The sequence below is a fragment of the Cryptotermes secundus genome, unplaced genomic scaffold (assembly GCF_002891405.2).
Source record: "Cryptotermes secundus unplaced genomic scaffold, Csec_1.0 scaffold88, whole genome shotgun sequence".
Lineage (NCBI taxonomy): Eukaryota > Metazoa > Arthropoda > Insecta > Blattodea > Kalotermitidae > Cryptotermes > Cryptotermes secundus.
In genome coordinates, this window is record NW_019724585.1 from 584773 (window position 1) to 607310 (window position 22538).

Genomic DNA, 22538 nt, shown 5'->3' on the forward strand with positions numbered 1-22538 from the left:
ACGTGATACTAACTTCGCAGACAACCGGCGGTCGCTCGGTCGGTATAGTTCGCTTGCTGACTCAAGCCACGGAGTTTTTTTTATTAGAGATTGCTACCTTCAGAAAAGCGGCCTCCGTAGTCTAGGGGTAACGTTCCCACCTCATGACTCAAGGTACGCAGGTTCAAACCGGGCGGGGGTCGTGGAATTTTTAAGGGCGGAAAAAATCAGGGAACAAGTCCTCCTGGAGGGACTTTCAGCCGTGGGTCCCGTGTCGTAGACTTACGGCACGTAAAAGATCCTCGTGTCTCTAGGAGACCTCTGAGCAAAATTAGGCAAAGTTTCCCGCCCAAGTAGTTTCCAATGCTTCCGGTAGATGGGGAAGTTATCGGGTACCACTGCCAGCCTCGCTGGTTGAACGAGGCCGATCGCGAGCACCAGTACCGGCAGGGTATGGCGACTGGTAGAATATCAAAGGGGGACGTACAATAGGCTATTAGTCGCGGTACATGGGGAAACCCACCCCTTCCAATAATAATAATAATAATAATACCTTCAAAATGGAATATCCAGGTGACGTGATACCGTACCTCAAAATACCCCGCAGAAGTGATTTTTCACTACTCCACAGCATCCAGACCGGCTCTGGGGCTCATCCAACCTCCTATCCAATGGACGTGGGGGACTCTTTCCCCGGGGGGACTGAGCGGTAGGAGCGTGAAGCTGACCACTCACCTCCATCTAGTGTCGAAGTCAAGAATGCTAGAACTGTACTTCCACTCCCCAACACATCAAGGTGCGTTGCTTTATTAACTACACACACGAACAGCTTTACCTTTTATACATACTATCGAGAGCTTACAATGAAACATTTGTATTTTCTGTCACTTATTAATAATCACATTAATTGGTCATAATTATTCTCCAAGTTAAGTTCGCTTTTTCTTATTTCTCTTGCTCTACAATTGTTTACTTACGGCTAATACGGGCATACATTATTATTTGTATTTATATATGGGGCGCAATTTTGTACATGTTTTCCTTTACCTATAATTCAAATCTCATGTAATGAAATTCGACAAATTCATCGCGGAGCTCATTTTAACAAGCTAAATACCTTCTTCTCTGATAAATATCTTAACTCGATCACAATATTCTGGCGAATGAACGAATGAACGACTGAGGGACTACAGAAGACGAATGAAGGAATGAGACGTAGAATACGAAGACCCACTACATTACATCCAATTTCGGTACTCACATTTCCTCCGCACCAGATAAGATGATTACGTTGCCGCAGATCGCCTTCCGGGGCATACTTTGTGATATCAAGGATTACCGCGTGTGGCTGGGGTTTACGTTAAAGTAGGAAAAAGTTTGTAACATTTTGGCATTTTGGGGGCACGCGGTAGCGTAGTTGGTTGAGGCACTATGCTACAAGTCGGAAGGTTGCGGGTTCGAGTCCCGATGAGGTGATTTTTTTTTTCAATTTACCTAATCCTTCCAGCCACACTATGCACCTGGGGTCGACTCAGCCTCTAACATAAATGAGTAGAAGGGATCTTCCTGGGAGGGTAAAGGGCGGGCGACGCGTAAGGCCGACAACCTTACCGCCATATGTGAGCCGATTGTCTAGATAGTATGGGACCCTTGACGTCTCACAATCCTATGGGCCTCTATGGCCTGTTACAGGGGTAGCTTTACCTTTACCTTTTACATGCCTCGCATACTCCGAGCCCCTATATAAATCAGGAATTCACAGGCCCGAGAGCATCAGCGCTTCTCCTGTCATGCGGAACGTCCACTCCCACGTGCGAATAGTTACAATTTAGTCACGGGCCCCCTTATATTCCACTGTCATTAGGGAGGTTGCTGTCCGTCTATCCCAACCTCCTGGTACGTATACAACACATTTCTCGTCTCCCCCACCTTAACCAAATACCCAGACATTCCTACCTCCTAAATTTAACTGCCCTAACATTACTAAATGACCTGTATAAATAACGATTTTCCTTTTACGCGATATAAACGTCTTACTTTATCCTTCGTGGATTTAAATACGGGGTGATTCATATAGAACCGGCCCGACGAAATCAGCTGTAATATAAAATACACCCTACAGATATTAAAGTAATTTACACATATCTTAACTTGGATTGTGTACCGTGATCAGAGCAGGCGTTGCAAGTGTCCGCCGTCTTCAAGTAGGCACTATAAACCACTCGCTGTTCAACATTGAACTCCATGACTGTCGCCTGCCCACTGCAGACACGTTTCGGCATTGTCCTTGACCTTGCTGCATAAGGGCTGCCACTTGCCGGATCATGCGCACACCATTCGACTCAGCACGGCCCACGGATTATTATGTTGTAATTGTGAGCGGTTATATGCATCACTTGCGGAATTATTAGCAAATTCATCGGACCGGTTCTATAGGATTCACCCTGTAGTATTATGAGCACATTGTTTTTGAACAGTTGTAATTTACGTTCTCTCCCATAAGCCGGAGATGACGCTACATACCGAACCCACAAATGATTACTCGTACTGTTAAAACTAGTGATGTAAATCTGATTCTTCAACGACCTGGAGAGCAGACGGGATCGTAACAGTTCTGAAGTGAACAGCGCCGAATATGTTGATCTAGAGCAGTGTTTCTTAACCTCCGGGTCCTCGTCTTATAGAAACATAATTTACAGGACAGCGGGCTCACAAAGGTTGAAAACCACTGGTAACGCTCTGAAGTGTATCCGGTAAGTGCTTCGTTCGAATCTAAGCCGAAACACCAGCTGACCTGAGGGTTCCGTGATTTTCCTCAATCCCTCCAGATAAATGCCGGGCTAATACCTCTCTAAATGAAATGACACCCGAATTTACCAGATTTAGGCCATTCAACTAGGCTACGTGTATTTTCCTTTTGCAGTCTTGGTGATTCACTCCTTCCTGCGTATCTTCTCAAAGGTGATAAGGAACACATAATGTGCCAGACCCCAATCTTGACACTTGCGGGGCGAGGAAGGCGCGGAAACAGTCCTATCTGCCGTGCATAGCATCAGTTCATAGCATATTGGCCACTAGCGTACTTGTGTAGTGCTCACCCAAACTGAACAGCACCAAGCATTTCAGACACTGACTACATTAATATTAAGCCTGATGAAGACGGTGACATGAAGCTTGCACAGCCACTACAAAGTTATGTACTGGATGTTTTGGCTCAGGTAGTAGTTGCTGATTCATGCTGCTGCCACGCCTTTAATGGCTCAAACTTGCTGCATTCCTCACAGCTCTCAAGATTAGTTTTGTACTGTACATGACACTTCAAAAAGACATGCATTATATTTCCTTTGCATGTCATGTAATATCATAAAAAAATATTTAAATACAGCTTCATGAGACTTTTATTTACGTACAATTCATGCTTTTCCTTACATGATAAAATTCAGGCGAAACTGCTAAGCGAGGTTGAGCTTCATGTAAACAGGGAATAGCATCGGGCCGCTATGGACTAAAATCAAATTCACCCATATTTATTTTATAGAATTTCTTCTGCAATATTACATTTCATCAAAATTCGATCGTATTACACAGAGAGACAGACAACATCGCCCACACTGTATTCACTTCGCACCTGGGCCAGTTCCTTATGGAACCACGTGACTTTTATAACGCCCCCATAAATAAAGTCCTACATTGCATTCGAAGTGTAGGATTAATAAAGGGTTAATCCAAAGGGGAAGCACAATAGATCAATGCAGGTCACAGTGCGAGGGCCGGAGTTTATGGCCCGCCCCTTACACTTACTACATACATACATACACACATACATACACTACTACCCCCTCTGCACAAACAGCGCATATAAATGGTGGGAAACGAAGTGTCCTAATTCGGAAGATTGTCTCATGCCCAACGGAATGTTGAAAAATGCAGGCCTATGTCAACACAAAATCCCTGCGATGCTTGTGCTTTTACGCATCGGCTCAAAAACGTGGATGTTGCTACTGGGGATGATGTTGCCCTCCTTGTGTCACAAACAGTGATAAGTCATTGACCGCACAATGCTACGCTCCGCTGATTCTTTCAGTTCTTCTGGTTTGATCTTAATGCCACCGACTTACTGTTACGATCATGAAACTCGGTGTCTATTCTAGTTTCCCGGGGAATACTAGCATTACTGTGCAGCAACAGGTGAAGTGAATCAATACTGCAATACGTGACACCGAAATCTGATATTTTTATAGCTCCTATAATTTAACAGAATCATTCCTTTTCTATGTATGCGCACTGCACTACTAACGCTGTTTGAAGTGCTCGCAGTACAACGCTTGACCAAAAGGGTAACGTTTGTTTTACTATAATAAATAAAAAATACGCACTCAGGTTACCATCAATAATATGGAAATACCGGTCCAAACCGAAGTAAAATACTAGCGATTATACCTCGACCAAAAACTGACATGGAAGAAACACGTCAAATTAAATTTAGAACTACGAGAAATGATAGGCTTTAGGGTAGTAAATCCAAGCTATCCACAGAAAACAAACTCCTACTATATAAGTGTATAATAAAACCCATTTGGACAGTACTGTATATCCGAACTTCTAATGTTATCTTTCAAACGTGTGGACCACAGCTGTATCCTGCGCAAATTTAAGGAGATGTTTCTGGGGTAACTCCCGTTTCTTCCTACTCAAAACTTGCGTTAAAAATACGTTCTCCCCATGCTTACGTTAGGCACCAAGCCATGAAGACGCACGCGGATTGGCGGTAAGCTCCACGAATTCTTAACCCTTATACTAAATGGAGGTGTGCTGTCATCTTCATTCTCCGGCCGTTTTATCTCCAGGAAGAGCCCCCCGGTACCCACTGGATATGAGGCAGGAAGGACCCAGAACCGGTCTGGACACAGTGGTGGCAAAAAAAAAAACCTACCGAGAATCGAACCCTAATCGTCCATCTCAGAACCATTCTACTGACTGAACTACCCTGAATCATTTTTTACAGCGAAATATTCCGGAAGTTTCATGCAGACAAACGAGCGGGGCATGACAGAAGGCCACGGCCAGGAAATATTTTGCTTTTGTATGGGGTTAGCGCATAAACTAACGTTAAACTGTAATAATATGAAAGGTATTCAATCATTGCTTGACGAAACTATATAATTTATTTCGCGGTAAATTCAGTCGATGTGTGAGTGGGAGGTTAGAGGTTCAGCATGTATACCCACTTGTGAAATGCGGTAAGGAGGATTACAAGGTGAAAGGAAAGGATCTGAGGAAACCGCTGAGATATTTAAGGGCATTCACCCGGAGAAAAAATCTGGATGGGAGTACGATGTTGATAACAGCAACGACTTCGCGCTGTAATTTCAACGGGATTTATGCTAGTAAATGAATACCAGTTAGGGACTCAAAATGGCAATGAACACATTTGTAAAAAGCACTCATTCTAACCTGTAGCAACACAGAGGCCTGCAGAGACAATGATTCTACTCCAATTTATTCAAACCATAGCTCATAGATCCTGATGTTACCTTCTGGAAGAAAAAAACATACTGGTGCAAAACTACTCACGCTGCAGGCATCATAATGTATAACCCGAAAATTTTCCCTCACATTTACATAAACAATCTCAATACTGAAAAATGTTTCGACTCTAACATAAATTAGTACGAGGAATCTTCCTGAGAGTAAAGGCCGGAGGTGTGTAAGGCTGACAGCCTCACGGCCATCTGTGAGCCGACTTTCTAGAAAATGTGGGAGCCTCGACATCTCACAACCCTATGGGACCCCACAGCCTGTTACAGGGACAGCTTCACCTCTTTTTTTTTTTTTTTACAAAGCTTGAGGACGTTAACTAGCTTTGAACATTGTGGTATGTACCAATTTTCTGTACAGTGACTCGATTTCGTTAGATCGAAATATCACAATCGTCTGTGACATATCTATAACACTTGGTCGGAAGAATATGATTCCCCTTTCAGAGTACTGTTATTATTAACGAAACATAAAGTGTAAAACTAAATACGAGGCATTCTTCAATCCAGACTCACGCCTGGTCCATAAAACGTCAAGTAAACAAGACATAATCCTCGGCATTAGTCTATATAGCTCGCACAGCAAGGGCTAGAACGGCTCAATTAAAAATGTTACTGCCCTCATATCAATAGGAGACGGGGGGGGGGATATAAACGAGTGCACATCCTCTCCACGACCATGTTGGTCTTCATTTTACAACAGTCGATAATCAAATACACAGTGCAGCCCCTAGAGAACTAAAATTACATTCGTTGTTTCGTCACTGTATCACATTATTTTCGTAAATAACAAAACACTCACTCCAGAACTTAACGCAGTATAACAAAGCATGTGAAACCAAATGGTCGGAAACAACTTCGAAAGGTCAAAGGATAAAAGTAATTAGACACAGAACTACATTCACCCAAAATTGCTGAGACACACATAACCTACTCGCTTACATAATTACTTGCTGTAGCTTTCAGAGTAGGTCTCGCTTCAATCAGATCTTCGAACATATTTATGATTGCTAATGATTCTGGGAACAGCTGTTTCAGAATTTTTCACAGAACGTAAATATCTTGTTTAAATTATGTTAGCTACATGCCGCTTCCAATGCGACCACTGTTTATAATTCGGAAATGCGAGTTCTAGTCTATATTCTATCACAGCTGGTTCATGCGTCGCAGCTGTTTTGATATAGCGCGACGTCAAGTGGTGTCGCGGATGTAGGGGCTGTTAAATATTTTTAAATATAAACACATGATTTATACATGTGGTAAACATTACGTCACTGCAATTCCATCAAGTAATTATGGCACCACTTCCCTTGGTCCAGTCATACTGGTTGAGCAGCCATATTTGTTGTCACTGTATCTAGGTCATAGGACAAATTGCTGATACCTTAAGTAACAAAAACCTACAGGGCTGAGTCCTTTTGAGGAACCGATTATATAATTTTATGAAGCCCAATACAGAATTCTGACCGGAGCTGGCTGAGTCCAGTCCACAACCTCACATTCGGTTTCTAAATGGCCCACTGTCATAATATCCTCCTAGTTCATCTTCCTTGATTCAATGGTCTTTATGGAAGTAGTTGATCTGAGTTGAGTTGAGCCCTTCTTGAGAAGCCACCAATTGTGCAATTACTTAGCAACTTCCCAGCATGTTATGGAACCCGAAGGCTCATTACCGTGTTCACAAGAGCCAGATAAGTCCAATCCATCCCATCCCATTTTACTATTGTCCACCAACCTACGCCTTGGTCTTCCCAGTGTTCTCTTTCCACCTGTCTTTCCCACCAATATCCTATATGCATTCCTCTTCTTCCCCATTCGTGATACATGCCCTGCCCATCACATCCTCCTTGACTTGATCATTCTAATTATACTTGGGGAAGAGTACAAGTTAGGGAGTTCATTATGCAACTTTCTCCAACCTCCTGTCACTTCATCCCTCTTCGGTCCGAATATTCTCGACACCCTGTTCTCAAACACCCTCAGTCTATGTAAAGTAAAGTAAAAGTATCCCTGTTACAGGTCGTGGAGGCCCATAGGGTTGTGAGATGTTGAGGTTCACACATTTTCTAGACAATCGGCTCATAGATGGCGGCAAGGTTGTCAGCCTTGCGCGCCGGCCGCCTTTACCCCCAAGAATATTCCTGGTACTCATTTCTGTTAGAGGCTGAGTCGACCCCAGGGCCATAGGACGGCTGGAAGGATTAGGTAAATTGAAAAAATCCACCTCATCGGGATTCGATCCCGCGACCTTCCGGCTTGTAGCACAGTGCCTCAACCAACTACGCTACTGCGTCAGAGACCAAGTTTCACACCCATACAGAACCGCAGGCAAAATTATAGTTGTCCCTTGTCGCCACGGCACGAAGCGTCCTCAGGTTGTGGATGGAGGAGACGCCCTCCAAGTGTGGTGGGAAGCTACGAGTATGTTGAATAAGCAGTCGAGGAGAGCGGACAAGGGGTGGTCCGACAGCTTGGGGGTTGGGCGTGGGGCTACAACTCCTCGCCGTAAAAAATAAGCTTGTTACGAACATCTGCAAGAAGCCTCGGACCTGGACGGATTCCTCGGATAAACGACCTAAGCGAAAGAATGTGGATATGAGATTTGGTACTTGGAATGTTAGATGCATGGGGCAGGTTCGCTCAGGGCAGTGGCGGAAGAAATTTCTTCTTTGATTCAATCATCCTAATGTTAATTGGTGTCACATACAAGTGACGAAAGCCCTCTTTGTGTAATTATCTCCAGCCTATTACATAAGCTCTGATTCTCCTCAGCACTGTTCTGAAAACACCCTCCATCATGTTTTTCACCTAGCCTGAGAGAGCAAGTACCACATTCCTTTAAAACAATATACACTCTTTGTTTCGTAAGAATATATTTTGTAGGAACACCCTATTCACACACAAAAGAATGGTTTCAAAAGTTAATAAAAAATTTATTTCTCAACTTACACGGGCACAGCATACACAGTCAGATGCGGCAACTGTCCAAGTTTCTCATGCGCTAATTAGAAACCTCCAATGTGTGCACCCTTGGTCACACGACCCACATCCACACGGTAATCAAACTCATCCCAGACCCGGTGTAGCATGTCCGCTGTAATGGCCTGCAGTGCATGCGTTATCCGATCACGAAGTTCATGGATGGACGTGGGCTATGGCGGTACATAAACGCTGTCTGTAACGAACCCTCAAAGAAAGAAATCGCACAGTCTACGACCTGCCGAACGGGGTGGCCAAGGGAGAAGGCTGTTATCTCCATTTGAAGCAGAGTTTGATTACCGTGTGGATGTGTGTCGTGTGATCCAGGGTGCACACATCTTTTTTTTTTCCTTGGCGCTACAGCCCTCATTTGGGGCTAGGCCTACCTCCATGAAATTCTCTATTTCACTTTGGTTTACTAGATCTTACACATTCGGTAGGACTCCTTGGGCGGGTGATCAGCTCGTCGCAAGGCCTCTACCTGTACACAGAAAAACGCACCCCAAACATCATGCCCTGAGTGAGAAGGGTGCATACACTGAAGGTTTCTAATTAGCACATGAGAAACTTGGACAGTTGCCGCATCTGACTGTATGTTGTGCCCGTGTAAGTTGAGAAATAAATTTTTTATTAACTTTTGAAACCGCACCATTCTTCTGTGTATACTATGTATAAAAAAGCTCGTACATGATTTGAGATCTATGAAATTATCATTAATTAATCATCCAGGGCAAATAAAAAGGAAGCTTCAGCTTTGACTGCATATATTACATACATAATTTTGTTCATAATTTTCACTACATGCCCGGAACAATGTTTCACCGCCAGTGGTAACTACCTGAATCATTGGCAAGATAGCGTATACGCTAGATTTTACTCTGCTGGTAGCGTGGTATATGGGTAGCTCCATTTTCACGGGAAATCCAATTATAGCAAAGGTCCGACCAGGTCGACCTTAACAGGTGGTCCCAGAAGCTTGAAAATGTGGGTTTTGCGACCAATAAAAAGACGCTCTCGGTATTGTAACCGTTCATCATAATTTGGTGGACCTTTTGTAGTAATTAAATCTATATTAAGTTAATATCACGTAAATACAAACAGAGATATCCGGCAGATAACCAACACGCAGAAGTGACCATAGTTCAAGTTTTGCTATGAGGACAGGAAGTAACATCTGGTACATTTCCTGGAATTCTGGCAGTTTCAGCAATGTCGGAAAGTCTTTGGGAATTTGAGAGCTGACAGCTTGGAACAGCTATATCTTAGAAGTGGGAGCGCCGAAGCCTCATCCCCTGATCGTAATGCATCAAGGGGCCGTCAACCTTAGCGTCAGGTCAACTGCCAGAATCACATAGCAAAGCAACAGGATTGGAAATTCACAAATTCAGGGAACCTCCTAGTTTTCAAACTAAACCAATGGCACAGGTTGGAGGAGTGGATTTATCTTGGAGTCTGTGGTTCGTGGACCTCAGGATTCAGAGAGAGTGCATTCCACCTCAAGGAGTCTTCATTCAACTTTCGGCCAAGTCAGACACAAAATACAACTATGTCCCTTTAGCAAAAGTATTATAAGTTAAAATCCAAATAAGTGTTACTAATAGATTCCATTGTGTTCAGTGAGCTGAAGTTAATTAAATAATTACTAAGTGCAAAAATCTGAAGTGGTGTAAGTGATTGTAGCGTAAGCTTCTTCCTGCCCTGCCCGAGCCAGACCCGTATGACCCGGGATACGAACTCATCTCTACCCATTACAGAGCAGAACCCAGCTACCCCCATCTCTCCCTTCTTGCGAGACACCTAATGGTAGTACAGGAAACCAGCACCAACAACCACAATTCTCCTCCCTTCACACCTAACTTCTCGACATCCACGAGAAGAGAGAGGAGGGCAGTAACTCCAGTGGAGGCGTCCAGACACGGGATGCGGGTGAGCTGCTGCACAGGGAAAGAAGGGATACAGGTAAAAGAACTAATAAGTGACGAAAAGTCGGGCAAAAGGCAGTCACGAGTGGTGCCGAACGTAGGGGCAACACAGAACATCAAAGTGAGCGGTTATAGTATAAAGAGAACGCCAAGATCAGTGGGCAACATTACAAGGAGTTAATGAAGAAGCTGTGTAAAGTCTTGGTGCAACAACAACCTGCATCAACTAACAAGATCCTAACAAAGACCTGGAAATGTTTCTGTATAAAATTTAAATGAATCACAGCCCCAGTGAACATATCAAAATCAGTCTCAACCTTTGTGATTGTACTCTTTATGTATCTGAAAGGCAATGGGTACAAAAAACAAACTCTACACAGCTAAACTAAAAAAAAATTACCTGTTGTCTCCAGAATTACTGCAGACACTCCAGTATAGTAGCTGCCTATTTTAAACATCGAGTACAAATGGTCCTGGATGCTGGTGATTAACAATTTGAACATGTTTTCCATTGAGAGATTATTTGCCCACGTCTACTGTGCTATAAAACACCAAAATCTCTGAATTACTAGGTTTTGGAGCTTTCCCATCATCCAGCATTCCAGAAAACAGAAAACACGATGTTTCGGAAACTCACTGTTTCCGTCTTCAGGTGAGTGAGGGAAGACATCTACTCGGTTGGGCCCCTTAGAAAGAGCCAATACAGTGATTTAGATTAGCTCCTTCTATGGGGCCCAACTGAGTAGATGTCTCCCCCCTTCACATGAGGACAGAAACAGATGCGGTTTACGAAACGTCATGTTTTCTATTTTCTAATATATCAGACGATGAAAAAAGTCCAAAACCCTGTAATTCTGTGTGTTATACACCAGCGTCAGAACCCTTCTGGATCTACCAAAATCACTCCCATATATCAAATTTGCAAATCTCAAGCGAATAAACTGCTTATGAGAGATTTTTTGAACGTACTGCAGTCAAGTTACATCTCTGGCCTTCACATGAATTCATCCTCCAAACAGAAAGTTACGGTTTCAAAATTAATTATGAAACCCATGCCATGCCAACTATCTTTCCCATGCAAATCACTTCAAGCATAAAACAGGACTTTGTGTAACACAAACACAAAAGAAATTAACACTTTAAACTCTTTCCTTGCATACATGGTATAAGTGAAGGGAGTGTCTACTTTTCATTATCACAAATTTCTCAAATACTGTTAACCCTAACATTCCAAGTAGATTCTAAAGGGTTCTGACAATGGTGTATATAACACTCAGAATTAATGAGTTTTTGGACTTTGTCCTGCATCATTTATTCTGAAACCAGAAAACATAATGTTTCAGAAACAGATCCAGTTTCCAAAACACTGTCTCTAGAATATTGGATGAGGGACAAGTCCAAAAACCCAGTAATTCCTAACATTTCAGTTCTCATGTCAGGGACAGTAAGCAGTTTAGGGACATTTGGTGCCTACCTTGATACATGGGACAACCATTTCTGCTTTTTATTACAACAAGTTTGTCTGAAATTACAAAATGAAATATTCAAATTTTACTGTGGGAACACACAGTATGCAGGACTTAGCGCACATTCGCGCATCTCCACAGAACTACGCTGTTTATGAATTCATTAGTTTTAATGTTCTGTTAGTGTGAGGACCAAAATGAAACAAATCAAATTCTGTATGGTGTTTTACAAAGTTGGACAGCAAAACAGAGGCAATCCATTCTAAAGTGTTACAATGACACTGCCTGCTATCCACTCTCCTGCCTCTGAAACCACAGTGGAGGGCAGGGTTTTATGTTGCTATTTACTTCTTTGTTACTGCCAATGTATAGTTACTGGCAAATTCTGCATATAAAAAATTGACTGTAAAAGCAGATTATTCATACAAGATAGCGCCAATATCATACTTTCTTCTAGTGATATATTTAACAGTAGTAACAATGAAACGAAAAAGATGAGAGAAGAATGCATAAAAATAACCACAATGATAGCATTAGCTTATGTAGGCAAGCACTGTCATGCTGAAAAATACAGTGTTTTAGAGAGGTCATCTTCCAGTTTTGTTAGATTACAGTGTCACCATTTATGATGGTGTAACATTATAGTCGTGGGTTTCTACACAGTGCACAGGGTTTTAAAATTATCAGCCCCTTGCATAGTTAATTGTAATATATTATCATCATGCAAGGCAGTAGTTCCAAATGTCTTGATACAGACTAGTGAATCAGTAGAAGGATTTTCTGAGAAACTGTATGGCATCTGTCTCACACTGTGAAGTACAATTCTAATTATTACCAGCACATCTAAACATAGTATATTTACATATTAAAAAGAGTATCTTTATGTAGCATAAAGAGATCTTATAATCACTTACAGTGAAGATCCAAATTAAAACTGTAAACAGGAGTATGAAAGAATATTAAGCTGTCATAAACTGCCCATCAGTGTGCAACAGGAAAAGGAGTAACGGTAACTGGCTTAACCTCCTGAAGCCTTCTTTTCCAAGGACAGTGCTGGGCCAAAGAACTCTATAGAAGATGGACACCATGATTATCAGAGGTGTAAACTGGGGAGGGGTTTTAGAATTCTTATTATTATACAGTAAAAATGTACTATGTTCAAGAGTTTCTAAATGCACCCAATTTATGACTGATTCTGCTATCTGCAGAACATATTCATAACTTGTGTCTTCAGTCTTGATCTGAAATCAAAGACGAGTGTGCCTCAATGTTGAGCATCACAGCGAGGTATAATCAACACTAGGCACACTGGGTTAAGCCCTATAGAGATGTCTGTGCAAAACAGCCACCCGCTAATAGAGATGAGCCGTCCTAGAGAAGCCGCCAATTGTGCAGCTACTCAAGAACTTCCCAGCATTTTATGGAACCTGAAGGTTCATTACCACGTTCACAAGAGCCCTCCACTGGTCCCTATACTCAGCCAGATCAAACCAATCCATATCACTTTATTCTGTCTCTCTAAGATCCATTTTAATATTGTCCACCCATCTATGCCTTGGTCTTCTCAGTGGCCTCCTTCCTTCGGGCTTTCCCACCAATATTCTATATGCAGTCCTCTTCCCCCCCCCCATTCGTGCTACATGCCCTGCCCATGTCTGTGCAAAGCAGTAGAACTAATTTCTTGCCCATTGAAAAAAATCTGCTAGCCATAATACATGTATGTGTGTGTGTGTGTGTGTGTGTGTGTGTGTGTGAGAGAGAGACATTCCAATAAGTGCAGCAATAAGACAACCTGTTCACACTCTGCCTGCTGGGATATAGGGAATTCATCTATATACTTGTTTTTCAAGTGCAGTATATGTCCTGTGTTTGGCGGCATAATAATGGCCTCCTTACTTTCAAGGACACAGACACTTCAGCCATTTATTTTCATTCATCAAACATTTTATAACAAGTTTCAAATCTTAAACACTTAGGGTGCTAAATATCAATACAATATGAAGAAGATAAAATAAATAAACCTAAAAGAATCCACTATATGTGTAGGGAATCAAAAAAACTCTGGAACACAAAACAAGGAAAGACATGCAATACAAACTTTACAAAAACAATGGCACTGCCATGCCTGACATATGACAATGAAACATAGACTCATAGAAGAACATATGAAAGACAACTGGAAGCTGTAGAAATGTAGTTCCTATCATATATAAGTATAGCAGGTTACAGACTTTATGGAACAAAATTAGGTCACAACTAGAAATGAGGAAGTCAGACAAACAAATACACACAAGGAAGATACGGTGGCTGTAACATGTACAGATGATGCCTTCAGAAAGAGCTCCCAAGCAACTTCTAAATCAACCAACAGGAAGATCCAGGATAGCCAAGAAGAATGTGGCTTGATGTTCAAGAATGGCACAGGCTAAGCAAAACTCTTGCACAGAGGATGATGATTTGTATTCATAAATATAATGTGTAGATTACAATTTCAGCATTACTGTTCAATAAAATGAACACAAAATGGTACATGCCACAGCCACTGTTCATTAAACAGATGTAGTGAACAGTTAACTTCAATAATTCCTAAGATAATTTTGTCAAGAAAAACGATAAAAGTAGTTGCATCTACAACTGTATTGCTTCTTACAGTTCTCTAATCTACACTTTTCTTAACCTATCTAATTACTGAGTTTAAATTTTCTAATCTTCTTTCTTTGTTTTCACTGTTATGACACTTACGCCTGAACTGTATTATGCAAGCAAATGGACCAATATTCAAAAGAAAAATGAAAACCTATACCATGGTCCCGACTTTCATACAGATATTCCTTATTTCTCTGATGACTGTGTTCCAAAGGAATATTGCAGAGGGTGAAATCGCATAAACTTAACAAGATCTATATTTACCTCGAGCTAATTTAACTATTTATCACAAAGGAGTTTATTATGCAGGTATAAAAATATTCAATAAATTGCTCACAGAGATCAAGAACACATCCAATAATTTTAAGAAGTTTAAGGTTGTATTAAGGCATCTCTTGAATACTCATGCGTTTTATACCGTGGATGAATATCTAAATACATGATCTTTATTATTGTTGTATTTATTATACTGTCTAGTTGTGTAATATTTATGTATGTATTCTGTGTTGTATGTTATTTTATGACATGTTTTATAACCATCTCTGGATCTCTTGAACTTGCAATAAATACAAATACAAAATCAACCCTTCTCCCCAAACCCACACATAACTTACCCCCCCCCCTTCTCAGCGCTTCACTCATTCACATTAGTGCAGCACTCTTAACTGAGCTCAGTCTTAGTTTTTGGCATTACAATGAAACTGACTTTCTTGAAGTCATGTATAACAGGCAGTACCTGTCCTTTACTCACTAGGGCAAGAACTGAAAGCCCATTTTTATTTATTTAGAGTGAGTGACCAAGAGTTCTACATACAGTGCGTAGGTGTGAAGTGTGTGCACTATTTCGTTCAGCTCCTTTGCCTAACTTTTACATGCATGTAACAATTCCATTGCTAGAATCTCTTCCAATTAACTGTCTTTCCAAATTCACACATGTTTGCTTTCAGAAGATTGCAAAACACTCGAAGAAAAAGATAATATAGGATATTTTAAGTATGTCAACATGACTTCCTCACCTACAAAGGCCTTCAAACTTAATTATGGTACAGTGTACTAAGCCTTGCAACTCAACTGTAATGTTTGGGGAATAAATGTTTATTATGCCAATTAAATTGTTCAGTCATGTTAGATAATGAAATCTCTGATGACGAATCTATAAATATCCAAGGCGTGGATCATTCTGTAAGAAATCTCAGCAAATACATCTATTATTACTGTGTCGTTCGCTAGCATAACTGAAGATGTAATGGCCAAATTTGGCAGCAAGAACCCCCGGCCTAGTTTCAAACATAAGATAATACTTAAATCAATAAGTATATTAAAAGAATTATATATTTTATGTAGCTCACCTATTCCTATTAAACCTGTGCAAGTATTTTACCACTATTTTCAAATTCACTAAATAAGACACTACCTCACAGCACTCCAACAACAAACTCCACCTAACCGACCAGACCAACGCACAACCATCTATCGTCTGCTACAAAACGAACGACTCCGCAGAACTAACTAGCTCTCGATGAAAGTGTATAATGAGGAACTTCCACTGTCCTAATATTCAAGAAACGACCCCCTTTTAATAATAGTAAGAACTACACACGTGTACCTCTGTCTATAGCTTTACGAGTTTTAAGATAACCTTCGCCTCCCGCGCATGAATATATATTCCTCAATGATGTCATCAGCCCGTTTGGCATGTGATGAATGAGCTCAAAAATGAAAGTGGGCGTGGTTAAGAGCCCAAATGAATTAGGCAATTGTTTCAGTAATCGTTCACTTCAAAGTATCAGGGCAAAACTTCAGTACATATACAAATTGTATAAAAATATATAACAATCGCTCGCCATGTAACTTCGAAAAATTACAAGAATATAACCAAGCACGAGAGCTACGTGAAACTGGGTCATGATACTGTGTCATTAGAGCTCAAAGCTAGAACAGTGAAGCTGAAGAAACGTGCGTTGCTTGGTAACGGCTCCTAAATATAACGCTGTCACTATGGCAACGGCTAACAGACACATCTACAAAACCCGGGCCGTTGCTAGGCAACTGCCGCAGGCGGTGTCTTTCTGCTAGATCTCCCTCAAAATTTACCTCCGATTAGCCTCTTGTCTACAAAAGGCAAGCTATTCGAGAAAGTTATTCTGAAAATAGTCCGAATGCACATTGACGAAAGAGGCCTGCTTAATTCAAGACAGGTCCAAGGAAACAGGGTGGGAATGAAATTAAATGGGACACATCAGTTGCTGGCCTATGCTGACGAAGTGAATCTATTGGAGATAACATAGTTACCATAAAGAAAACACAGTAACGTTAACTGACGCTAGCAAGGAGGTTGGTCTAGAAATAAACACAGTGAAAATGAAATATATATTGCTGTCTCGTCACCAGGATGCAGGTCAAAGTCATTGTATGAACCTAGCTATGAGATCCTTTGATAATGCTGCACAGTTCATACATTTCGGAACAACAGTAACATATCAACATTTGATTCAGGTGGAAATCAAGAGGAGACTGAATTCGGGTAATGATCGCTAACATTCAGTCCAGAACCGTTTGCCTCCTCGTCTGCTGTCTAGAAGCGTAAAAATTAGGATATACTCATCATGGAGCTGAGCCCTTCTTGAGGAGCCGCCAATTCTGCAGCTACTGAAGAATTTCTCAGCCTTTTATGAAACCCGAAGGTTCATCACCGTGTTCACAAGAGCCCTCCACTGGTCCTTATCCTGAGCCAGATCTTCATAACTTGTACCCTTCACCAAGTATAATTAGAATAATCAGGACAAGAAGGATGAGATGGGCAGGGCATGTAGCACGAAATGTTGAGACGAGGAATGTGTATAGGATATTGATGGGAGGGCCAGAAGGAAAGAGACCACTAGGACGACCAAGACGTAGGTGGGTGGATAATATTAAAATGGATCTCAGAGAGACAGAAGAGGGTGATACGGGCTATATTGATCTGGCTCAGGATAGAGACTACTGGAGGGCTCTTTTGAACACAGTATTGAATCTTCGGGTTCCATATAAAGTTATGAAGTTCTTGAGTAGCTGCACAACTCGCGGTGTCTCAGCTCCATGAAATCAGTTCTTTAGTTCGTATTCACTTAGCCGTGGCTCACATGTTGACCTCGGCACAGGGCACAGACCACGTATCTAAGATTACAGACATACTGACCCGTATTTACCCTTCTGACTCTTTGGGCAGGTATATTGATACACCTTAGTAGTAAACACCAATTGGGCAGGATGACAACATTATCATGTGTTATTTTGTTTCTAAGAGAGAAGGGTGTTTATGAAATATAGAAGGAAAAGCAATTTACTATAACTATTGTGTATGGAGATTTTACTAGTTTCGCCGTCTCTTATGCAGTGAGTTAATTATAAATACCGTAAGTTACTGTGTCGTTATTTCCTGTGCGTGCGACGAAGTTGGTATACCATGGCATGCGCTCTACGCCCTCTACCCTCCCTTCGCCGCACCTCGCGCTCAACGTGCTCTTTACTCTCTGGCCTCTCTACTATCATCTCCGCTCTCTACCGCTCTGTACGCTCTGTACTGCTCTGTGAGCTCTTCAGGGCAATGGTGTTGTGTTTGTGGAACGTGCGTGTTAGTTGGTGGAGTTGGTGGTGTCCAGTGATGAGCAGTTTAATTTGTAGTTGAGGTCTGTAGAATTTGAGAAGCAAGGTCTTTTACATAGCTGGATTAAGAAGATTTGCAAAAAGGGATCGCATATCATAAGTTTTGTGGATTAATGGCCCCAGGCAGTGCTTCTTGTATTGTGGAATTGAATATGGCTGAGAAAGGAGGTTCGGAGCATTTGCCCGGCTTCTGTGAGACTCAAGTTGCTCGGGCTTGCTTCAGATAGCAGAGACTGCAGAGACAGCGTCGCTGAGAATGAAAGAGGACAATTCAAGGAAGGGAAGCTAGACTTAGGAAGTTACGAACTCGAAAGGAAGCGATCAAAAAGCCACTCTAGAAAAGCTGTAATGGCGCGAATGAGCCGTCTTAAGAAGAAGTTCGTGGAATCTCTGGAGAGTGACGTAGCCCGACTGTCTGATGAAAACGCCAGACTTAAACAGAGTATCGAAGGTCAGTCTTCGGTTGTGTGTTCATTAAGAAAAGAAGTTAATTATTTGAAGAGGGTGTTAGCAAACAAGGAGATTAGTATGCTGATAAAGTCCATACACAATACAGGGCTCCAAGTAATCAAATGCAGTCAACTGCAGATCACAATTTTGTATGTACAGGAAGTGGCAGTAGTATTGCCTCAAGTTTTAATGGTTTGTTTGGTGAAGACAGTGCAACTCTTGCTTCAGATGATGAAAAACAACAGGTTGCTATTGTAGATCTATCCCTTTCTTTGTCAGTGCCTCCTGATGATACTTTAGATCTGCCACTTGTGACTCCCTCTGAGATAGATCCGTATGACACTGAATTTTCTGGTTGTTATTCGGTTGAGCCTACAACCATTAATTCACAAGTGGCTGGATGTGCAACAGGTGATGAGCTGTTCATGGATGCTGGTGTATGCTTGCATGTTTCCAAGAGGAGGTTATCATTGGAATTTTGTAGCAGTTACAGCAGCAATGCATTGTCAACATGAGAAGTCATGGATGCAATAAAGTAAAGGGAGTCATTTAGTGTAATTGTTAGAAATGGTCGGTGTGATGCCACCTTGGGTATGCATTAAATATGACTCCATGAAACATTATTTTTTTTAAGTTTATTTAAGATCAAGGTACTGTGAGTTTAAAATTATTTTTTCAGGCCTGTTGGAAGGCATTCATTTCCACCTTCCAAGTGAAGTATGCCTAAGGTGTGAAAATATATTTGTAAACATGTAATTTGATTGTACAGTAAGTCCAGAATGAGAACTATAGTTTGTCTGTAGCAGCATATAGTCAGATTTTTGCCTTTTGAACATAATTAACAAATGTAAACAATAATAAGTTTAATTGGCATCAGTAGTTATGTGTGAGATAAGTGAGTAGAGAAGTTAGGGGAACTTTATGACTTCTGAATCCTGTGTACCTAAAGAAAGAGATTGGTGCCTATTATTATTTCTTATGTATATTAGACTAGTTGAATTTTGTTGCTTTGTAATTGTGATTGATAAATAGAATCCTGTTACATAATGTACAGCTTTTATGTGTAATTGTATTCTGTTTCCAGTTGTGTTGTGGTGGGCTGTGAAACTACAAGACAAAATACCGAAGTACTGAAAATGTTAATGGTCAATACACTTTTAAACTTATAATGTGTGACTTATTAAGTTACACATGTAATTATTTCTGGAAGATTATTAATGCTATACAAAGCTAATATGTGTATTTTATAACAGGATTTAAATTGCAAGTAGATGGTCAGCATACAGAGATATTGATATCAGTCCTGTTTTTATGAGATGTTCTTAGGTTTTTGCCAATATTGCCTATCATTTCTTGCAGGTAGATCAGAGCAGGACAAGAAAACATATGAACTGATTGAATTTTATTAAAATTCCCCAGTTCTTTCACACAGTTATGTTTTCCACAGTGTAGCCAATGTCATGAATGAGCAGTGGACTTCAAATTTTTTGTGAATAGTACTACTGTAATTGAATTGCTTTAGCTGGCAGTGTTGGACATAATTGCATGAAGTAGTTTACATTAATGTTGAATCGTATTAATCAGAAATCTGATGTCTGTAGGTATGTCAGGTTTTCTTGGCAAACTTATATGGCTAGTGTTAAATCTGTTTTACAAAATTTGACTCATTTAATGAACCATATTATATCAGGCTTGTACTGTGTAAACATATAGAAGTGGTTTAATAGATTCATTTGTGAAGATAACGAATCATACTGGAACAAACTCTTGCATTTCAGCAGCTGCAACTTTGGAGTTCTCTGATTGGTATCATGTGTCCTAAGAGGGAGGTAACAGGCAGACAAGTGTAGCATGTAATGTGTGCTTCAGTGTTATTTTTTAACATTGTATCAAATGGGGAGTATAAATATTGTCTGTGTCTAGTTAATGTGCCATTTGGACTAAGATATCAGTAAATCTTATTCTAAGCCTATGTTGTGGATTAGCATTGTTTCATTCATTACTTCCTCAATATTTTATTTTTTCATTAAGTGAAACTTAAAATGTCCTGACACAGAAGAAAGGAAATGAGGTACACCTTTGTGTAATTTTAAAAGCTGTGTGTGCTATGGGCATACTAGCTAACCTTTAAATGATTTATGGGAGAGATTGCCCAAGACAGATGCGGTTTGAAAATGTATATAGTTTATTTTTTGGATGTACAAATCCACTCTGGATGAAGTATATAAAATATTTCATTAAACAGAATGGTAAACAGTTTTATGAGAATCTTTTGACAAGTAACATGAAACAGTTATGAAAATACAGACCCTGTTATATCAGGACAGTTTTAATATATTAATAAAACGCCAGGCCCAGGTGGAATGTTAAACTGTTAAACTTTCATGCACTGCCAATATTGCTTATCATTTCTTGCAGGTAGATCAGAACANAGGTACCTGAGGATTTAAGGGGTTATATTGAAGCCTAGTGCTGGTCTTAAATCTTTCTTCAGTGAGCACCTGGCATTTTTATTTGGCTTTTCCAGTAATGACTGCCTTTATTATTGTGTGAATGGATTTTCTGTGGTCAAATAGTAACATTCAGAAATTTATTCTGAACTCTTCTGTTGCATTAGGTAAACCAATGATAACTTTTATATCTGGGGTATTCATTTAATGCTTCCACTATAGCCTGTCATATTATTTTCTTTGAATTTCAGGACAAAATGTGCTTACAGTGGGTTGCAATGTAAAAGGGGTGAGAACTACCTCTGTACACAAAACAGCGAAGTTTAAGAAGTATCGTACTTTGTGTGGAGGTTTTACTATGCAAGTTATTTTGAAAAAAATCAGGTTTGTTATTGTATCAGCACACAACCCTGGGAGATCTGGAAGTGCAGTACATATGCTTTCACTATTAACCACTGTCTGTAGGAGTAGGGTGAGCAGTAGTAGTCAGTCTTGTCTTGTTGAGGAGGCGGCCTGATATAAAAAACATCATCTTGAAAAGAAGTATTTTCATGTGTCCTGATGGGGCTCAAAATCAATGATAACTGCTGACGTGGGCCAGCAGCAACTTGAGTTGGGTGAGAGTCATGAGACAGAAAAAACATGTTATGGGTACCTGCAGGGCCCAAAGCAAAGAATGACTGCTGTCAAAGACAAGCAGCAAATTAAAAAAAAGGCAAGTATCTCCCCCTTACCTGAATAAAAAAAATCAAAACTGAAAAGAGAAATTGCACTATGTTATGGCAATTACATGACAGGTTCAGGTTGGAAGAATATTTTTTGGCACAAACTCCCTTTGTTTACAAATGTGACTACTAAAAATCCAGAAACTTAAAATCTTGTTCCCCAGAAATATCACAATATCTTAAACTAAACTTACTTTTAAATGTACCCTAAAGAGGTTTATGATATATCATATGAACTCAGAAAAATCTAATTCATATTCTTGAAACATGTAATTCAGGCACCATGTTAAAGATAGTATAATACTGAGTACTGAAAAAAATGAAATTGCAACAAAAGATGGACAGAATTTGATACTTAAGTAGTAATGGGTGACCCAAGTAACTTCATCCTAACTACTGTACATATTCTGTGAGTTATAATTGCATCATTTTAAAGCCCAGACAGGTGAACCTCTACTTATGAACTATCAAGAAAGAGACAGTCTGTACTTATGAAAATTGCATGCATGGGCTAAAAAATTGCAATTTCCAGTGATTCACTTAATGTACATTTTAACAAATCTCACAATATATCCTAAGGAAAAAAATAAATTCAACTTAAAAACACATTTCTAAGAACATGTTACATTCGTAAGTTGGGGTTCACCTCTCCTTACTGTTGTTGCTACTGGTAAGTCCAATTAATCGGACTGTTGGTTTTTGTTATGTGTCAGTGATCACAATGGCTACACAAGTGGGA

General features: G+C 40.4%; 1 protein-coding gene across 8 annotated transcripts in view; it reads right to left on the reverse strand.

Annotated features, from left to right (window-relative positions):
• LOC111862251 (spectrin beta chain) overlaps nucleotides 1-16013 on the reverse strand; it is a 160229-nt gene extending 144216 nt beyond the window's left edge. For 7 of the 8 annotated variants that reach the window (XM_023847470.2, XM_023847477.2, XM_023847475.2 and 4 more), the window contains exon 1: nucleotides 15879-16013. The gene's annotated coding sequence lies outside the window, so the exon portion shown is untranslated. The remainder of the gene's footprint in view (nucleotides 1-15878) is intronic. The other variant, XM_023847478.2, reaches the window with a different exon arrangement.
• Between the last annotated feature and the right edge of the window lie 6525 nt (nucleotides 16014-22538).